The 21361-nt window shown below is 47.9% G+C and overlaps 1 protein-coding gene across 6 annotated transcripts in view; it reads right to left on the reverse strand.

The window, feature by feature from the left end:
* Positions 1 to 21361, reverse strand: part of NEURL1 (neuralized E3 ubiquitin protein ligase 1) — a 556453-nt gene that overhangs the window by 165058 nt on the left and 370034 nt on the right. Inside the window, exon 2 of one of the 6 annotated variants that reach the window (XM_063961987.1) lies at positions 12604 to 12803. The exons of the other annotated variants lie outside the window; for them this stretch is intronic. The gene's annotated coding sequence lies outside the window, so the exon portion shown is untranslated. The remainder of the gene's footprint in view (positions 1 to 12603; positions 12804 to 21361) is intronic. 6 annotated transcript variants of the gene reach the window in all.

A 21361-nucleotide genomic window follows, 5' to 3' on the forward strand; every position in this document is an offset into this window, starting at 1 on the left:
GGACTTTATTTTGTACCCTAATCAATTTTATACAGCGGATTTTATTTTATGGACAAATTGAACGTACTATCTTTCTATATGGATAAATACATTTTTTTCTTGTTAAATGTACTTGGGTACCTGCAGAGTGCTGCCCAAAATTCAACAGAACTTAAAGTCTCTGCACTCCAGGACACAGTTGTACCAGCTTGCGAGAAAAGATAAGCTGCTTTTTGACTCATGACAACCAGTAGCAAACAAGGTCATTACTAGGGATGTGCAACCGGTGCTGCTACCACCCAGGGCACAAAGTCGAGGGAGTGGTGCCCTCTCTGCCCCGGCGGCATGTGAATTTGGCTTGCATGGTGCCCTGTTATGACCCTGGTAGCTAATGTATTATGAGGAATCCATACTAAGCTGTAACAGGGTCCGATAAACCGCCATATGCTGAATTACTTTAAAACAGTGTTTCCCAACCTCATTCCTCAAGACACACTAACAGTCCAGCTTTTAGTGGTATCCATGCTTGAGCACAGATAGTTAAAAAAAATAACTGAGGTACTAATTAAGTCACCTGTCCTTAAGTATGGCTATACTTAAAATCTGGACTTTTAGTGTGCCTTGAGAAAGTAATTTCTCCAATAATAAGAGAAATGGGTGTAAACAAGTTGTATTTCTAATACCCCTTTCACACAGACCCAAGAACTCAGGTTATTGCCGGCGTAAGCTGGCTCGTTCCAAGTCCCGGCTTGGTGTGAAAGGGTCAACCTATGGCCAGGGTTATTCCCAAGTTGGCTGTAGTGTGAAAGGCAAACCTGGGTCATGCCTTAAAGGCTGCAGATTGGCTGGCTCAGGAGTGTTTGGAGATGACGTCATCTCCAAGCATCCTGTGTGAGCAGCGACCTGGGTCCCAGTCGCAGTGTAAAAGGGGTAAGTATAGCTGAAGCCTCGGCTCTGGCCCATGTTCAATAACCTGGGTCAGACACAGGTTGAAGCCGAGGCTTCAGTGGGAAAGGGGCACTAATGTGATAAGTGGCAGTAACGGCAATGGTCATGATAGGGGCTGAAAGCAGCACAAGACTGTTTGGGTCATATATGCATTACCTTTCAGCAATCATACATACTACTTTAGCATTAACTGATGTGCTATAATCCAGAGTCACAAACACAAACTATGGGACATTTGTTTTTTGCTAGATATTACAGCACAAACGTTGTAATAGTAAATGGATTTGTCAGGCTTGTCGCCTGTCAAACAAGTAACATCTGCTACGGCATCCAGTAATCGTGTTCTAGTTATTATTTCAGCCATACACCCTAAAAGGAACGCAGTATTCAGGAACATAGTTGAACATTAGATATAGCACATGGCTGTTTCTAATTTTAAAAAGTTTAGTCAACAAATTGCATTATATCGGCTGTCCTGACCATTGTGCCTGTCTGATTTCATTGCATTTATGTTTGCAATTTTTGTTTGTTTTGTTTTCATTTATAAATTGATGTTTAACTGAACCGATGCCCGCACACCCACAGCGCCACAGAAGTTGATGAGCCAGATTTACAGACTAATGCTGTGATTACTCAGCACCCTGAACAGCAGAAGATTCCTGACTGTTCTACATGATGCTCAGGGGCGTAGCTACACCTTTGGGGGCCCCATAGCACAATTTTCTTGGGCCCCCCCAGTGCACCCCTCCCCCACACTGTGCCATACTACTCTCAGTTCCAAATCTAAATAAACCCCTCCCCCTTACCCCAAGCAGAAACTACTTCAAGCTCAACACCCCTCCCTACTCCACTCAGTCAACTCCCTCCCTCAACCTCCTTCCTTCCTCCCAGAGAGTGGGTGGAGCCGACGCGTGGACACTCACCTTCAGTCCCCATTGGCTGCTGTATGTGCACTGCAGGCACATCTCTGCTCTCCTGGGCTTTCTCCATCTCTCTCCTCATTGACACTGAGAGGAGGCATGGCTGTCGTCCGGGAAAGTCCCTGCAGGCTCAGCCACGCCTCCTCCCAGCATCAGTGACAGTGATGAGAGACAGAGCCGGCCAGGGCAGCAGATGTACCTGTAGTACACTGCAAAGAAATAAAAAGTAGCTGGCAGCCAGGGGCTGGCTGGCAGCTTTAAGCATGGGAGGCAAACTAAAGCAAGCGGACCCAGCTTTTCCATCAGCACATTGCAATGTGGATTTGGTTTGTCTAGTGTGGTTGTGGTTTAAATAGCCAATGCAATGTAAATGGGAAGCAATTAAAATACAGCCAGTCGGGATCCCGGCGGCCACAATACCGATGCCGGAATCCTGACAGGCGGTGAAACGCCTCCGCCGGAATACTGGCGACACAGGCTATTCTCCGTCTGTGGGCGTCCATGACGCCGATAGAGCGAGAATATAACCCGTGGCGAGCGCAGCAAGCTACCATGCCAGCAAAGGGTTTTCTAGCACTCGCCCCGCTGCCGGCATTCTGGCGGACGGGATCCAGCTGTCGGGAACATGACAGCCGGCATCCCGTCCGTTGGTAAATAGTACGTATCCCATATAAATATACTGTAGTTATAAACAAATACAATATCTACAAGTCCCATCTGACAAAGCAAAAACTTAGATATTCAAAAAAGAATTCGAGTGATTTCTTTACAATACAGGAAGCATTCTAGTGATTGATATACAATACAGGGGGAATTCTAGTGACTGATATTACAATACAGGGGGCATTCTAGTGACTGATATCCTATACAGGGGGAATTCTAGTGACTGATATACAATACAGGGGGCATTCTAGTGAGCAATATACAATACAGGGACCATTCTAATGACTGATATATAATACAGCAAGCATCCTAGTGACCGTCATACTATACAGAGAGACAGCAAAGCTCCACCTCTCATTGTCTGGCCTCTCATTGGTGCACTGCGTGGGCTCCCCTCGACTCCTATAATCTTAATGTTGCAGTGACATTAACTTACGTCTGTGACACTATAAGATGCAAGTGTCACTAAAGGTCACAAACAGCACTAGGGTTACCACCTTTTAATATTTTTTAATTCCCACACAGGGGGTATGACCAGGGGTAGTTACCATATGGTGTAGCCAAAATCACACTTTATAATCCAGAGGCTCCCCCCCCCCATGTCACTTTATATGTCTCAGAGTCCCTTCCTGCCCTTATATGCCAGCCAAGGGCCCCCTCATTCCCCTTTATATGCCTGAGGCCAATCATGCCCTTATATGAAAGCCATGAGCCCCATAATGCCTTTATGTCATAGCCCAGAGCCCAGTCATGACACTTTTTACTCTCAAAGCCTCTTCAGTCATGCACTTCGATATGCCAGCCTCAAAGCCCTTTGTTATGCCCATGCATACCAAATACATTATAAATGCTAAGTTTTGTCACATACAAGTCACAAATGTCACATCCCAAGTGAGACAGCCCACCTACATGTACCACTGATGTTTCAATACACAACCACACAAACACTCAAATAAAATCAGTATAAAAAGAGTAAAATAAAATGGATATTTCTCAGAAAAAAAAATAAGAATTTTCTTACCGATAATTCTATTTCTCATAGTCTGTAGTGGATGCTGGGGACTCCGAAAGGACCATGGGGAATAGCGGCTCCGCAGGAGACTGGGCACAAAAGTAAAAGCTTTAAGACTACCTGGTGTGCACTGGCTCCTCCCCATATGACCCTCCTCCAAGCCTCAGTTAGGATACTGTGCCCGGACGAGCGTACACAATAAGGAAGGATTTTGAATCCCGGGTAAGACTCATACCAGCCACACCAATCACACCGTACAACTTGTGATCTGAACCCAGTTAACAGCATGATAACCGAGGAGCCTCTGAAAAGATGGCTCACAACAATAATAACCCGATTTTTTGTAACAATAACTATGTACAAGTATTGCAGACAATCAGCACTTGGGATGGGCGCCCAGCATCCACTACGGACTATGAGAAATAGAATTATCGGTAAGTAAATTCTTATTTTCTCTGACGTCCTAGTGGATGCTGGGGACTCCGAAAGGACCATGGGGATTATACCAAAGCTCCCAAACGGGCGGGAGAGTGCGGATGACTCTGCAGCACCGAATGAGAGAACTCCAGGTCCTCCTCAGCCAGGGTATCAAATTTGTAGAATTTAGCAAACGTGTTTGCCCCTGACCAAGTAGCTGCTCGGCAAAGTTGTAAAGCCGAGACCCCTCGGGCAGCCGCCCAAGATGAGCCCACTTTCCGTGTGGAATGGGCTTTTACAGATTTTGGCTGTGGCAGGCCTGCCACAGAATGTGCAAGCTGAATTGTACTACAAATCCAACGAGCAATAGTCTGCTTAGAAGCAGGAGCACCCAGCTTGTTGGGTGCATACAGGATAAACAGCGAGTCAGATTTTCTGACTCCAGCCGTCCTGGAAACATATATTTTCAGGGCCCTGACTACGTCCAGCAACTTGGAATCCTCCAAGTCCCTAGTAGCCGCAGGCACCACAATAGGCTGGTTTAAGTGAAATGCTGAAACCACCTTAGGGAGAAATTGAGGACGAGTCCTCAATTCTGCCCTGTCCGTATGAAAAATTAGGTAAGGGCTTTTATAGGATAAAGCCGCCAATTCTGAGACACGCCTGGCTGAGGCCAGGGCTAACAGCATTACCACTTTCCATGTGAGATATTTTAAGTCCACAGTGGTGAGTGGTTCAAACCAATGTGATTTTAGGAACCCCAAAACTACATTGAGATCCCAAGGTGCCACTGGAGGCACAAAAGGAGGCTGTATATGCAGTACCCCCTTGACAAACGTCTGGACTTCAGGAACTGAAGCTAGTTCTTTTGGAAGAATATTGACAGGGCCGAAATTTGAACCTTAATGGACCCTAATTTTAGGCCCATAGACAGTCCTGTTTGCAGGAAATGCAGGAAACGACCCAGTTGAAATTCCTCTGTAGGGGCCTTCCTGGCCTCACACCACGCAACATATTTACGCCAAATACGGTGATAATGTTGCACAGTTACATCCTTCCTGGCTTTGATCAGGGTAGGGATGACTTCATCCGGAATGCCTTTTTCCTTCAGGATCCGGCGTTCAACCGCCATGCCGTCAAACGCAGCCGCGGTAAGTCTTGGAACAGACATGGTCCCTGCTGGAGCAGGTCCTTTCTTAGAGGTAGAGGCCACGGGTCTTCCGTGAGCATCTCTTGAAGTTCCGGGTACCAAGTCCTTCTTGGCCAATCCGGAGCCACGAGTATAGTCCTTACTCCTCTCCTTCTTATGATTCTCAGTACCTTGGGTATGAGAGGCAGAGGAGGGAACACATACACTGACTGGTACACCCACGGTGTTACCAGAGCGTCCACAGCTATTGCCTGAGGGTCCCTTGACCTGGCGCAATATCTGTCCAGTTTTTTGTTGAGGCGGGACGCCATCATGTCCACCTTTGGTTTTTCCCAACGGTTCACAATCATGTGGAAGACTTCTGGGTGAAGTCCCCACTCCCCCGGGTGGAGATCGTGTCTGCTGAGGAAGTCTGCTTCCCAGTTGTCCACTCCCGGAATGAACACTGCTGACAGTGCTATCACATGATTTTCCGCCCAGCGAAGAATCCTTGCAACTTCCGTCATTGCCCTCCTGCTTCTTGTGCCGCTCTGTCTGTTTACGTGGGCGACTGCCGTGATGTTGTCCGACTGCATCAGCACCGGCTGACCCTGAAGCAGAGGCCTTGCCTGACTTAGGGCATTGTAAATGGCCCTTAGTTCCAGGATATTTATGTGAAGTGACGTTTCCATGCTTGACCACAAGCCCTGGAAATGTCTTCCCTGTGTGACTGCTCCCCAGCCTCTCAGGCTGGCATCCGTGGTCACCAGGACCCAGTCCTGAATGCCGAATCTGCGGCCCTCTAGAAGATGAGCACTCTGCAACCACCACAGGAGAGACACCCTTGTCCTTGGAGACAGGGTTATCCGCTGATGCATTTGAAGATGCGATCCGGACCATTTGTCCAGCAGATCCCACTTAAAAGTTCTTGCGTGGAATCTGCCGAATGGAATTGCTTCGTAAGAAGCCACCATTTTTCCCAGGACCCTTGTGCATTGATGCACTGACACTTGGCCTGGTTTTAGGAGGTTCCTGACTAGGTCGGATAACTCCCTGGCTTTCTCTTCCGGGAGAAACACCTTTTTCTGTACTGTGTCCAGAATCATCCCTAGGAACAGCAGACGTGTCGTCGGAATCAGCTGCGATTTTGGAATATTTAGAATCCATCCGTGCTGTCGTAGTACTACTTGAGATAGTGCTACTCCGACCTCTAACTGTTCTCTGGACCTTGCCCTTATCAGGAGATCGTCCAAGTAAGGGATAATTAAGACGCCTTTTCTTCGAAGAAGAATCATCATTTCGGCCATTACCTTGGTAAAGACCCGGGGTGCCGTGGACAATCCAAACGGCAGCGTCTGAAACTGATAGTGGCAGTTCTGTACCACAAACCTGAGGTACCCTTGGTGAGAAGGGCAAATTGGGACATGGAGGTAAGCATCCTTGATGTCCAGAGACACCATATAGTCCCCTTCTTCCAGGTTCGCTATCACTGCTCTGAGTGATTCCATCTTGAATTTGAACCTTTGTATGTAAGTGTTCAAGGATTTCAGATTTAAAATAGGTCTCACCGAACCGTCCGGCTTCGGTACCACAAACAGCGTGGAATAATACCCCTTTCCCTGTTGTAGGAGGGGTACCTTGATAATCACCTGCTGGGAATACAGCTTGTGAATGGCTTCCAATACCGCCTCCCTGTCGGGGGTAGACGTTGGTAAAGCAGACTTCAGGAACCGGCGAGGGGGAGACGTCTCGAATTCCAATTTGTACCCCTGAGATACTACCTGCAGGATCCAGGGGTCCACTTGCGAGTGAGCCCACTGCGCGCTGAGATTCTTGAGACGGGCCCCCACCGTGCCTGAGTCCGCTTGTAAGGCCCCAGCGTCATGCTGAGGACTTGGCAGAAGCTGAGAGGTGACCTGGGGTAAAAAGGTGGATTTCCCAGCCGTTGCCGTGGCCACCAGGTCCGATAGACCGACCCCAAATAACTCCTCCCCTTTATACGGCAATACTTCCATATGCCGTTTGGAATCCGCATCACCTGACCACTGTCGCGTCCATAACCCTCTTCTGGCAGAAATGGACAGCGCACTTACTCTTGATGCCAGAGTGCAAATATCCCTCTGTGCATCTCTCATATATAGAAATGCATCCTTTAAATGCTCTATAGTCAATAATATATTGTCCCTGTCCAGGGTATCAATATTTTCAGTCAGGGAATCCGACCAAGCCACCCCAGCACTGCACATCCAGGCTGAGGCGATTGCTGGTCGCAGTATAATACCAGTATGTGTGTATATACTTTTTAGGATATTTTCCAGCTTCCTATCAGCTGGTTCCTTGAGGGCGGCCGTATCAGGAGACGGTAACGCCACTTGTTTTGATAAGCGTGTGAGCGCCTTATCCACCCTAGGGGGTGTTTCCCAATGCGCCCTAACCTCTGGCGGGAAAGGGTATAATGCCAATAATTTTTTAGAAATTAGCAGTTTTTTTATCGGGGGAAACCCACGCTTCATCACACACCTCATTTAATTCATCTGATTCAGGAAAAACTACGGGTAGTTTTTTCACACCCCACATAATACCCTTTTTTGTGGTACTTGTAGTATCAGAAATGTTCAAAACCTCCTTCATTGCCGTGATCATGTAACGTGTGGCCCTACTGGAAAATACGTTTGTTTCCTCACCGTCGACACTGGAGTCAGTGTCCGTGTCTGGGTCTGTGTCGACCACCTGAGGTAACGGGCGCTTTAGAGCCCCTGACGGTGTTTGAGACACCTGTACAGGTATTAACTGATTTGCCGGCTGTCTCATGTCGTCAACAGTCTTTTGTAAAGTGCTGACACTATCACGTAATTCCTTCCATAAGACCATCCAGTCAGGTGTCGACTCCCTAGGGGGTGACATCACTAATACAGGCAATTGCTCCACCTCCATACCATTTTCCTCCTCATACATGTCGACACAACGTACCGACACACAGCACACACACAGGGAATGCTCTGATAGAGGACAGGACCCCACTAGCCCTTTGGGGAGACAGAGGGAGAGTTTGCCAGCACACACCAGAGCGCTATATATATACAGGGATAACCTTATATAAGTGTTTTTCCCTTATATAGCTGCTGTATAGATTCATCTGCCAATTTAGTGCCCCCCCTCTCTTGTTTTACCCTGTTTCTGTAGTGCAGGACTGCAGGGGAGAGTCGGGGAGCTTCCCTCCAACGGAGCTGTGAGGAAAAATGGCGCCAGTGTGCTGAGGAGATAGGCTCCGCCCCCTTCTCGGCGGCCGTTCTCCCGCTTTTTTATGGAAAAACAGGCATGAGTTAAATGCATCCATATAGCCCAGGAGCTATATGTGATGCATTTTTTGCCCCCTAAGGTGTTTATATTGCGTCTCAGGGTGCTCCCACCCAGCGCCCTGCTCCCTCAGTGACCGGAGTGTGAAGTGTGCTGAGAGCAATGGCGCACAGCTGCGGTGCTGTGCGCTACCTTATTGAAGACAGGACGTCTTCTGCCGCCGATTTTTCTGGACCTCTTCTGCTCTTCTGGCTCTGTAAGGGGGACGGCGGCGCGGCTCTGGGACCCATCCATGGCTGGGCCTGTGATCGTCCCTCTGGAGCTAATGTCCAGTAGCCTAAGAAGCCCAATCCACTCTGCACGCAGGTGAGTTCGCTTCTTCTCCCCTTAGTCCCTCGATGCAGTGAGCCTGTTGCCAGCAGGTCTCACTGAAAATAAAAAACCTAAAACTAAACTTTTTTCTAAGCAGCTCAGGAGAGCCACCTAGACTGCACCCTTCTAGTTCGGGCACAAAAATCTAACTGAGGCTTGGAGGAGGGTCATAGGGGGAGGAGCCAGTGCACACCAGGTAGTCTTAAAGCTTTTACTTTTGTGCCCAGTCTCCTGCGGAGCCGCTATTCCCCATGGTCCTTTCGGAGTCCCCAGCATCCACTAGGACGTCAGAGAAAAAGAGACAACATAGAAACATGATTTTTGCATAAACATTTGAGCAGTAACAACAATAAATCAAATCCAGGTGGAATTCAGCAATGGAATATTACACATTTTTACTCGGTCACAGATCCAGATATATAATTATTCTGAGTTACAGTAGCTCTTTAGCTGACATTTAAACAGAACCAGCAGTACATTATTTCTACACTAGAGTGAGTAGAACTTACTCAGTCATGCAGCTGACCCCTAACACTGAGCACCAGAGGGATCTCTTGCTCAGATGGCGAGGAGCTCCTCTCAGCAGCGTTTCAAAAATGGTTCTGTGTAAGAGAGGATGGCTCCAGCCCACGCACCCTCCTTTTTTTCATGTGCAGGGGCAGCAAGGTGGCCACAGCGCCTGTGATCCGTCCACAGGTACCAACAAAGGGTTCTGGGAGAGAGACACATGTTGCTTGGGTCCTCCTTAATCCAACTCTAGCTGCAGTATCTGCGGGATCCCCCCGTCGGCCAGTTTGCTGCTGCGGCCAGATGCTGGGTCAGCACTGGGCCCTGCCTTCTCACGGTATAGTGCGGGGCGCTGGGTCACGGGATTATGGATCACCATGAATGGAAGAGGGTCACAGCAGGGCGGGTGGTGGGAGGATTTAGGCAGCCAGGACTCCAGGAGACATGACTACAGGCTGTTGAGGGCGGGACACAGATGGTCAGAGGCGGAGTGGCCAGTGATACTCTCGTGCTGTGACAAGTGTCGCTGGAGGGCAGGCACAGGACCATTTCTCATAAATGCATACACAGTGCACCGACAGCCATAGCACTATCAATTTGCACTCTGCCCCCCAACTCAGCTAGCCACTGCTGGCAGCATAAATAGGTGCAGGGGGAGGGCCGGGCCCCTGAGGCGGCCTGGGCTCCGTAGCAGCCGCACTGCCTGCACCTATTGCAGCTACGCCCTTGATGCTGATGCTGCCTTGTTAGCAGGCCAGGAGATAAAGATATTGGCCCTCATTCCGAGTTGATCGGTCGCAAGGCGAATTTAGCAGAGTTACACACGCTAAGCCGCCGCCTACTGGGAGTGAATCTTAGCTTCTTAAAATTGCGACCGATGTATGCGCAATATTGCGATTACTAACTACTTAGCAGTTTCAGAGTAGCTTCAGACTTACTCTGCCTGTGCGATCAGTTCAGTGCTTGTCGTTCCTGGTTGACGTCACAAACACACCCAGCGTTCGCCCAGGCACTCCCACCGTTTCTCCGGCCACTCCTGCGTTTTTTCCGGAAACGGTAGCGTTTTCAGCCACACGCCCCTGAAACGCCGTGTTTCCGCCCAGTAACACCCATTTCCTGTCAATCACATTACGATCGCCGGAGCGATGAAAAAGCCGTGAGTAAAATTACTTTCTTCATAGTAAAGTTACTTGGCGCAGTCGCAGTGCGAACTTTGCGCATGCGTACTAAGCGGATTTTCACTGCGATGCGATGAAAAATACCGAGCGAACAACTCGGAATGAGGGCCATTGGTCGGACGCAAGTGTGTTTCTTGCTGATTTCAGCATAATGCACATGCACCTTAGAAAGAAAACCACGACTGCGCATGTGCTAAATTAGGCATACAGACAGAGATAGCAAAATCTGGAATACGCAAATGGACAGATTGCTCGGACCAGTCTCTCTGTGACTTGGGTATTTATGGGCAGTAACTGGGTGGTGACAATGCAGATGGTTCCATCTAGTGGAGGTGTCATGGGAGTGGTGTGGGCATTAATGCTTATAAAAGGTATGCTGGTGTGATCACTTGTAACGTTTGCATGGCATGCACACTACTGGAGTGCTAAATAGCTGCTCTGTAGTTACATTCCTCATCCCCCACAGCCCATTGTTTGTAATCGCAGGAGAAGGAATCGTCATCTTTCTTGCTTGTTTCCCCCTTCTTTACTTGCAAACATTTTACCCAGGCGGTCAGGGAGATGCTGGAGGCTTAGACACAGGTGGGGGAGGTAAGGGGGAAGGGGGTGTAGTACTGTTTATTACATTATTCCAGCACTGTTCCCCCATGTACAATGCCACCACTTGCGGCATTCTTCAGTGGGTGACGAGACCCAATGACGCCATTCTCCATGAGTAGTGTTATTGAGCCACAGACTTCCTCCATGGCTGGGGCAGTGGACGGAACATGGAGGCCTGTCTCGGGTGCTCCGGTAATATGGGATATGATTATCTCCTGGACATTTCTGGAGGCTGGGAAGGTGGCCCTAATTTGCACACCTTAATTAGGTAATGAGGTGCTACTCTGCTTGAGACTTAATACAGTGTACCGACAGAAAAAGTAGCAGGTGCACTGTCTCACACTAGCTCAACCTGTAATAACCAGAGGCACTTAGCATATTCCTGGCCAGGGCTATGAGCTTACCCACCGCATCAAGGTAGCTTCTCATTGGGTAAGTCCCTAACACTAACTATAGGGGTTCAGGTCCGGGGGGCAGGACACCCCAGAGCCACCCAGCCAGACAACCCCAGGGCATCGCAAGAGTGATACAAATACACATTTCTGGAGACTAGAAGGGGTATTTACGCTTCTATGCATAGCCTGCAATACAATCCACACAGCCTCTCTGAGCTTTGTCTATGTGAGAACTTCCCAGACCACTTACGCCCACTGATTCACAGGTGAAGATGCAGATGCAGAGGCAGATTGGCACCACGGGTTTCCGGGGAAGATCCCCGGTGGGCCGACACACCCGCGGGGCCTGTTTTGTTTGAGGACATGTGGTCCTTTTTATAGACATAATGAATTAAATGCAAAATAATTTGCATATATGAAAATGACTTTGCCACTTAGCCTGTGATTGCAGATGATCTAGTGTATACTCTGTCTGCCTGCTTGGCTGACATATAAGATTGAGTGAATAGTGATTGGGATACAGTTGGTGTAATAAGCAAGAAAATCTATCTTTCTAAAGAATGATATAGTTTCCTAAATTCTGAAGGTGTATCATATAATGTGCTCATAATATTTAATTTTATTTCTTTTTAACTTCCCCCTTGATGCAGGACATGCCCACTATCTGGAAAGTTTTTTGGGGGGAGGGTGCTGCTGCCATGCCCATGGCTAGACCTTACACCTCTGGTGCTGCCCATGTGGGGCCACTAGTACAAATTTTTCCAGGGCCGTCTTTTGTTCCCAATCCGCCCCTGACAACCCCCCATCACCCGTGCTTTCTTGGTTCGGGGGGATGAGCAGTGCAAAAAAAAAAAACACTTCACTGTGATACTCATAACTGTACTTTTAACCCACCCAAGCCCAAAGAGTGGTAAAAAAAAACCTCGAGAATAAAAACATACTATAGAAAAAGGGTAGACAAAAAACACCCCACACCCGTAATCACTTTTACAGGCGGTTGCTGGTATATAAATGATGAAGGGCTTTCTCACTGACACCCAGTCAGAATAACTGGACCAGGAAACCCATGCTTCAAAGCAATTTCCATATTATACATCCTATTAGCCAGCTAAAACACTTCTATGGCCAGAATGGGAGGCTCTCGATTTCATTTCTCTAGAGCTGGTACAACTGTATATTCAATTACCCTGTGATTGTGGCCTGTGTATGTTGGATGTAATTCACAAGATGCTTTTCTATTTCCTTGGCGTAGAGAAACTCACACCAGCATGCTGTAATGATGTTCCACCGCTGTCACATACTGCTCTGTGTACCTTTGTAATCAGGGCACGTTTTCCATCATCCTCTTTCAGCCACCCATTGTCCCCGCTGACAGCTCCTGCACAGCTATAATATAAAGTCAACATCAGGGTGGTCTCATGCTTATTGTTTTACAGCAGTCATGAAGTGAGAGCATGCTGCAGGAACCCAGGCAGTGACAAACATGGTTACGGCTGCTTATAGTTATATATAAAGATTTTCACAATGCATACATCAATTAACACCCTTTTTTTTGTCATTCAGAACAGGCCTGCAAACAAAGAAAAAGCCATATTTATAAAGACTTGTTTACATCTATCGGCTGTTAATGCATCTTCAGCCACTAACACCAGAAACATATCTGCATGCACTCCTGCAATGTAAAGGGAGACTCTGGAAGACTAATACCACTTTAGCCCTGACACGGGAGTTACCCGGCTGCGACCCACGTCAGCCCCCATTTAGAATGGAGTCACCAACCCGGCATATTGCTGGGTTGGTGACGTTGCCGGTGATGCGACGGGGGCGGCGCTTGGAGATCACATGATCTCCAAGCGCCACCCGCACATAGAGTGTAAACGGGAAGCCGGGTTGCATCGACCCAGCTACCGTTTACACTGCACAGTTTGCCGGGTTGAACACGTGTTCAACCCCACAAACTTCCCGAGTTGGAATACCAGGTCACTCGACCCGGACTATTCCAACTCGACCCTTTTACACCGGCCAGCAACACCGGTTATGCACGTTCATGTGCAATAACCCGTGTTACTAACTGGTTGTGTAAAAGGGGTATTAGAAAGCCCTCACGGGAGAGCAGACAACCCTTTCACATCCCATACTCTTCTGCAGTAACTGGACAAGTCTTGTTCACTGTGAATCACATGATCGTGGCCCTGGCTCTCACCGCAAAATGCTGGGGCGGAGTTGTGATGGTGTGATTCACAAGCACTATGATTCCCACAGTTACTGTACCCCTGGACCTACCCCTCTAGAATCATTCATGGGATCCGTTCAGGATACCGGCATTCGGCATCCTGGCAATTGGAATACTGATGCTAGAATCCCGACACTGTTCGGAATGCTGACGCCTGCATCCTGATCGAGCTCTGACGGGTTTCCTACTTGGTAAGCTGTAGGGTAGAGGGTGTGTGTGTGTGTTAGGTTTAGGCTGCATAGGAGGGTTAGGGTTAAGCTACTGGGAGGTGGGGAAGGTTAGGGTTAGGCCGCGGGAAGGGAGGTTTAGGGGGGTAAGGGGGGAGGGTAAACATACTTATCCGACCCCTGGCGGAATTCTCTGCTCCTGGATGCCAGTGTCGGTTATAGGACCTCATTCAGTAAGTATTGCAAAATTTGCGAATCGCAATCCGTCCGATTATCGAATTATCGATTATCGAACAACTGCACATGTGCAGCGTTCGCGTTGCGCATGTGTGAGTAATAATAGCGACAGATAATGCGTACACATCGTGATCGCAATGCAGCCACTGTTTGACTAACAGGAAGCCGGCGTTTCTGGGTGGAAACCTGACATTTTCTAGGTGTGTCTGAAAAAACGCAGGCGTGTCCAGTTAAAGACGAAAATATTTTTAAACTATTTTTAAGTGTAACACTATGGAAATATGAAATAATTTAGTACGTTTTTTTTTATTTCATTTAAACAATAGTTTTTATTGCTAATTTAGTAAGTTTTAAAGAAAGGTGATTGTGTCATTTCGCCTTTTACCGAATGAGTAATAAAATGTATGAGAAGTAGCTGGCTGCATACTGCTGAGCGCAGGCGCCTGTCCTGCATCCTTAATCACTGGCTCCAATCAATGAGTCGCCTGAGTTGTACATGAATATAAAATATGCTTTCATGTAAATAGTGCTAAAAGCTTTCTTTTTTTCTTCTTCACTGAATTCTACTCAAATTGTATTATTTAAATTACTGTTTCTCGAGCCATCTTTCTTTTTTCAGTAATCAACTCCTACCTATGCATGTATCCATGGCACACACATATTACATAGTGCTTTACAGAGATTATTTCAGTAATTCACATCAATCCCTGCCCCAGGGGAGTTTACAATCTATCACATGGACACACATACACACTAATACCGCTTTCACACCTCCAATGCCGGATCCCACCTGTGGTCATGAAACCGTTCGAGCGTCTGGTTTTGAATCACCTGAAAACTGTGACTGGCCCCCAACTGGACCCCCTGCAGTTCGCCTATCGCTCGAATCGGTGTGTCGAGGATGCAGTCAACCTGGGCCTGCACTACATTCTACAGCACCTAGACATTCCCGGTACCTACGCGAGGGTCCTGTTTATCGATTTCAGCTCGGCCTTCAATACAATCGTCCCCAGCATCCTCCACCCCAAATTACTTCGCCTAGGGTTCCCAGAAGCTACCTGTTCCTGGATAATAGACTTCCTGACAGATAGGACACAGGTGGTGAAAGCGGGGGAATTCACCTCTCAAGCGCGGTCCATTAGTACAGGGGCCCCTCAGGGCTGTGTCCTCTCACCCCTGCTCTTCTCCCTGTACACAAATGACTGTACCTCAGAGGCGCAATCAGTAAGGATCATCAAATTCGCCGATGACACCACCGTCATCGGCCTCATCAAGGATGGGGACGAATCGGCCTATAGACGGGAAGTAGACCGGCTGGCCCAGTGGTGCATCCACAACAACCTTGACCTCAACCCCCTCAAAACTGTTGAGATGATAGTGGACTTCAGGAAGAAGTCATCTAGTGCACCTCCGCTAACGATTGCTGACAGTGTGGTATCGCTAGTGGACTCCTTCAAGTTTCTAGGGACCACAGTCTCCAGGGACCTTAAATGGTGGTCCAACGCTGACGCCACTGTTGGGAAAGCGCAGCAGAGGTTGTTCTTCCTCAGGCAACTAAGGAAGTTCAACATCCCACAGAAGCTCCTGCTCCTCTTCTACTCCGCGATTGTGGAGTCGGTACTGTGCTCCTCGATACTCATATGGTACAGCTCCGCCAGCGCGAGGGACAGATGCAGGCTCCAAAAGGTGGTCAGAACCGCAGAGAAGATCATCGGGGCCGACCTTCCCTCAGTCCAGGACCTATACTTGTCCAGAGCTAAAAAGCGGGCAATGAAGATAGTAAAAGACCAGCTACACCCCGGCCACAGCATGTTTAACTTGCTTCCTTCAGGCAGGCGTTACAGGGCTGTCCCCGCCAGATCCACCAGAAGCCTCAAAAGTTTCTTTCCCCAAGCTGTCCGCCTGCTGAACTCCTGAACATTGACTGACTAGACATACATGTAACTAACTTGTGTCCCTACGGTATACCTATCTGTGTAACTTTACTTGCCCCCCCCCCCCCCACACACACACACACACACACACACACACACCTGCTTACCTGTTACCTACTTGGCTGTTGTATAGCAAACCGAAGTCAAATTCCTAGTATACGTAAGTATACCTGGCCAATAAAGCTGATTCTGATTCTTCTGATTCTGAATTGGAAACGGGTCCTTCCCGGGTGAGATCCGGCATTGGAGACTAGTGCTGGCTGTCCGACCCAGCAATTTGCCGGGTCAGTTGCCATAGCGGCGGGGGGGGGGGGGGGGGGGGGGGGGGGCGGAGGCGGCAGCAGGGGTGGAGGCGGCACTGGGAGTTCATCTCCACGACGCCTCTCCCTATGATGTGAATGGGTACCGGATCGCATCGACCCTGCAACCCATTCACACTGCGCCTGACCCCTTATTCAACCCGGGAATAACCTTTCTTATTACCCGGGTTGAATTACCGGGTCGATACCGGGTTATTTGTGTGATGTGAATGGGGTACAAAAGGTGTGTACACATGGTGAGATCCTTGCTATGCCCGATTCTTACTTTGACTATACCCCCGGAGTCCAGATAGCACCGATTTTGACTATCTGTACTTTCGATTTTTTCTATGTACGATTTTGACTATGGGCCTAATTCAGACCTGATCGTAGATGTGCTAAATTTAGCACATCTACGATCAGTCACACAGACATGCGGGGGGACGCCCAGCACAGGGCTAGTCCACCCCACATGTCAGGCCCTGCCCTGTCGCACAAGTACAAAAGCATCGCACAGCGGCAATGCTTTTGTACTGTAAGAGTAGCTCCCTACCAGGGCATCTTTATCCATCCCTGGCAGGGAGCTACTCGCCGCTGTGAGGGTCGCAGCGGCTGCATGCGACGTCACGCAGCTGCCTCAGGCCGCTCCCTTAATGGTCCGAGCATGCCTGCGTTGCCCAGACTGCGCCCCCTAAACGACAGACAAACGCTGCCGGCCCGCCCCCTCCCGCCCAGCGACCACCTCTGCCTGGCGATCGCAGGGCTGAGACAGCCGTCAGCTGTCTGGCATGCACCGGTGCGTTGCGGTGCCGGCGCAGTTCAGACCTGATCGCTGCTGTGCGAAAACGCACAGCAGCGATCAAATCAGAATTAGGCCCTAAGTGCCAATTTTGACTATACTTTGTGCTAGATAGTACACTAGATAGGCAAGTTTGACTTGCCCTCACAGTCTATCTAACCTTGCATCGGGATCGAATCGGGATCGCAAACGGCATAACACCTTCCAATTTACACTAACTTTCCTTCCGATTTTGACTATATAGTCAACATCGAAAGGATTTATCTCACCGTGTGTACACGCCTTAAGGTTAATTTGGTTGGAATGTTTGTAGTATGGGAGGAAACCAGAGCACCAGAGAACATATAAACTCTACACTGTTACTGCCTGTGTCAGTAATTGACTCATAACCTCAGGTCTGTGATAACCATTATTCCAACTGTGCTGCACGGTAATGGGTGTAATAGCCTGCACTGCCTACATAATAAATCCACATAGGCAATTTTTATGTGCTCATTCTGTATCACATCTTTTTTTGAATGGACGGAAGACAGAAAATGATGCTCTGGGGAATACTGATCCATGTGATAAACATGCAGTGTCCACAGAAGCAACTTCAGATAATGCAGTAGAGACACGGGTGAGAAGTCCTTTTCTGTCATGTCTATATTACACCACTATTACCTGTGTGCAATGCAGCACTTTCTTATAGGGATCACCTTCCATTTACTGTATCTTTTCCGCCTACCACAAACATTAAATTATGACCCCCTTCCACCTAGTACACAAGGTTTTGCTCCAGTGCTCTCCACCTAATTTACTATTGCAGTTACTTGTGCTGAACTAATTAACTGATCAAAAGCGTGCTTTAAAAACATCAATTAATTACTGTATTTCTGATAATTACTTCAATAGTAATTTAGTGAGGAGTTCTGGAGCAGAGCAATCTGTACGTGGCGGATGAAGTCACCGTGCCTACTAACAAACTCCCTGGAATGTCCGAGAGACTACCCAATTTTAGGGACGTTGCACTGACTCATAGGAGAGCAGGGCATTCTCCCGGATTTAGGGGGAAATTTAATTAAACATAATTATCTCATAAAAGCTGGAAAATGTGATATTTATGTTCTCTGGGGATAAATATCTCATCTCCAGTGGCAGTTGCAGAGCAGTCCACAATTCAAATAGGGGAGCCACGCCAACTGCCACCCCAAACACTGCCAAACATTGCTGTTTGGGACTCACTGGTAGTTGGTGTGGTTCCGCTGTTTGCATTTTGGACTGCACTGCAACTGTCACTGGAGAGGAGATATTTATCTCCATCTTCAGAGAACATAAATATCACATTTTCCAGCTTTTATGAGACAATTATGTTTTATTAAATATCCCCCTTAGGGAGTGGGCAGGGGTTCTGTGATGCGATTCACTGTTGGTCCTGTTATAAATAACTGGTAATAAATAAATAAAATAAACAGCCCCTACTAAATAATGCCACAATTTGCGTCATTACGCTGTAAGCGAGGTCCAAGGGGAATGAAATACAGTATCATTGCTATGCCCCCTGCAGTTCCCAAACTCAGCAAGTATGGCTGGAGGATGTACCCTAGCCTTAATAGCGAAGATATCCATTGCAAACAATTTGTTGAAAAAGGTATCTTTACCTTGCGTTTTGGGTACTCAGGTCCTAACAATGGTGATACTGGTGTACTGCTCAGCCTACTATACTGTACCTGTATAAGAATTCATTAGTTTAGCATGAAAAAAAGGACCAACTGTGTAATAATGTATATCTGATGTGTACTGGCTTTGTGGATTTTGAAAATTTTGTGCAAATAAACCTCCAGCAACACTAAACACTGGGGTATATTTACTAAGGTCCCGATTTTGCCCGAGATGCCGTTTTTTCTTCAAAGTGTCATCTCGGTAATTTACTAAGCAAAAATCACGGCAGTGATGAGGGCATTCGTAATATTTTGGAAGTCATTGGAAAAAATCACGAATCAATACACCATCGGTCAAATATGCCTGCAATTTGCTAGAAATCGGTCATTTACTAAAAAGTGCAAAACACAAACACTGCCGACAATAGCCAAACACTGCCGTGCTAAAATACAAATCGTGAAAAAGTGCTAAAAAAAAAACAGACCTGCTTTTTTATCCCGTGTTTGTATAGGCATGCACGGATCCATGAGATCCGTGCATGTTTTTCAGTGGGAAGGGGGGGGGAAATGTTATAAATTTAAAAAAAAAAAATTGCGTGGGGTCCCCCCTCCTGAGGCAAACCAGCCTCGGGCTCTTTGAGACGATCCTGGTTGCAGAAATATGGGGAAAAAATGGACAGGGGTTCCCCCATATTTAAGCAACCAGCATCGGGCTCTGCGCCTGGTCCTGGTTCCAAAAATACGGGGGACAAAAAGAGTAGGGGTCCCCCGTATTTTTGAAACCAGCACCGGGCTCCACTAGCTGGACAGATAATGCCACAGCCGGGGGGCTGGTGGGAACTGGGGCTGGTGGGAACTTTCAGGTCAGCGGTTGACCGAAAGTGACCTCACCGCTGACCTGAAAGTTCCCACCATTGGTTACAATGGAGCGCATAGGCGCTACATTGTAACACTGCCGTGTGCCGCCTGTCAGACAGTACAGGAGCACACAGCCGATCAGGAGGGTGCCACAACGTGGCGCTCCCTGATTGGCTGAAGAAACCCACTTAGACATCAGTCAGAGTGGGTTTCTGGCATTCGGGGAAAGGGGTCCCATGTGAAAACATGGGGCCCCTTTCAGTTCGTGGTCGGGTATCCGTTTTTTTATTTTTTCAAGTACGTGGATTACAAAAGGATTACAAGCAGAGGAGCCTTCAACCATGGATTATGTGAGTATAATTTTTTCTACAGGTACACCATGGATTCTACTGGAGAAGAGGACCGACCTGCGTGGGAACATAAGGTAAGTATGTGTATATGGAGGTGTGGATGGATGTATTAAAGTTATACTTTCAAGGTGTGTGTGTGTTGTCTTTATTGGGGTATTTTTTTAGTAGTAGTACTACAGGTACCAGCGGGCCCATTTTTCCGCCGCATGCTGGTACTTGTGGTTCTCCAAGTACCAGCTTGCGGGGGAGGCTTGCTGGGCCTTGTAGTACTGCTACTAAAAACAATATCATTCACTTTGAACAAAGGCTATCAGCCCCCCATCCGCAGCCCATTGGATGGGGGGGACAGCCTCGGGCTTCACCCCTGGCCCTTGGGTGGCTGGGGGGGGGACCCCTTGATTGAAGGGGTCCCCACTCCCCCAGGGTACCCCGGCCAGAGGTGACTAGTTGGATATTTGATGCCACGGCCGCAAGGCACTGTATAAAAGTGACCCCCGGCTGTGGCATTATCTGTCGCACTAGTGGAGCCCGGTGCTGGTTTCAAAAATACGGGGGACCCCTACTCTTTTTGTCCCCCGTATTTTTGGAACCAGGACCAGGCGCAGAGCCCGATGCTGGTTGCTTAAATATGGTGGAACCCCTGTCCATTTTCCCCCCCATATTTCTGCAACCAGGATCGTCTCAAAGAGCCCGAGGCTGGTTTGCCTTAGGAGGGGGGACCCCACGCAATTTTTTTTCTGAAAATTTATAACATTTCCCCCCCCCTTCCCACTGAAAAACATGCACGGATCTCATGGATCCGTGCATGCCTATACAAACACGGGATAAAAAAGCAGGTCTGTTTTTTTTTAGCACTTTTTCACGATTTGTATTTTATCACGGCAGTGTTTGGCTATTGTCGGCAGTGTTTGTGTTTTGCACTTTTTAGTAAATGACCGATTTCTAGCAAATTGCAGGCGTATTTGACCGATGGTGTATTGATTCGTGATTTTTTCCAAGGACTTCCAAAATATTACGAATGCCCTCATCACTGCCGTGATTTTTGCTTAGTAAATTATCGAGATGACACTTTGAAGAAAAAAAGGCATCTCGGTCAAAATCGGGACCTTAGTAAATATACCCCATTGTATCACATTCCAGACCCTCCCAGCAGATAAACTGTCATATTGCTGCAAGCATATTGCGTACCTTCTTGTGGATATGGCCATGGGGAATGTGCGCTGACATCTCGGCGAGTTATCACAACACACCACAACAGCTGTTACTTTATCAATGATTATGGTAAAACTGAATGCACTGTACAGGAAATTGTCATTTGGGCTTAGAGGAGCAATAAAACCTAATTACCTAAAGGGGACATAATCTTTTCAACATCTTGAAATGAAGCACATCTTTTGCAAAACGTCTGTATTTTCATTGATGTGGAG

The sequence above is a fragment of the Pseudophryne corroboree genome, chromosome 3 (assembly GCF_028390025.1).
Source record: "Pseudophryne corroboree isolate aPseCor3 chromosome 3, aPseCor3.hap2, whole genome shotgun sequence".
Classification (NCBI taxonomy): Eukaryota; Metazoa; Chordata; class Amphibia; order Anura; family Myobatrachidae; genus Pseudophryne; species Pseudophryne corroboree.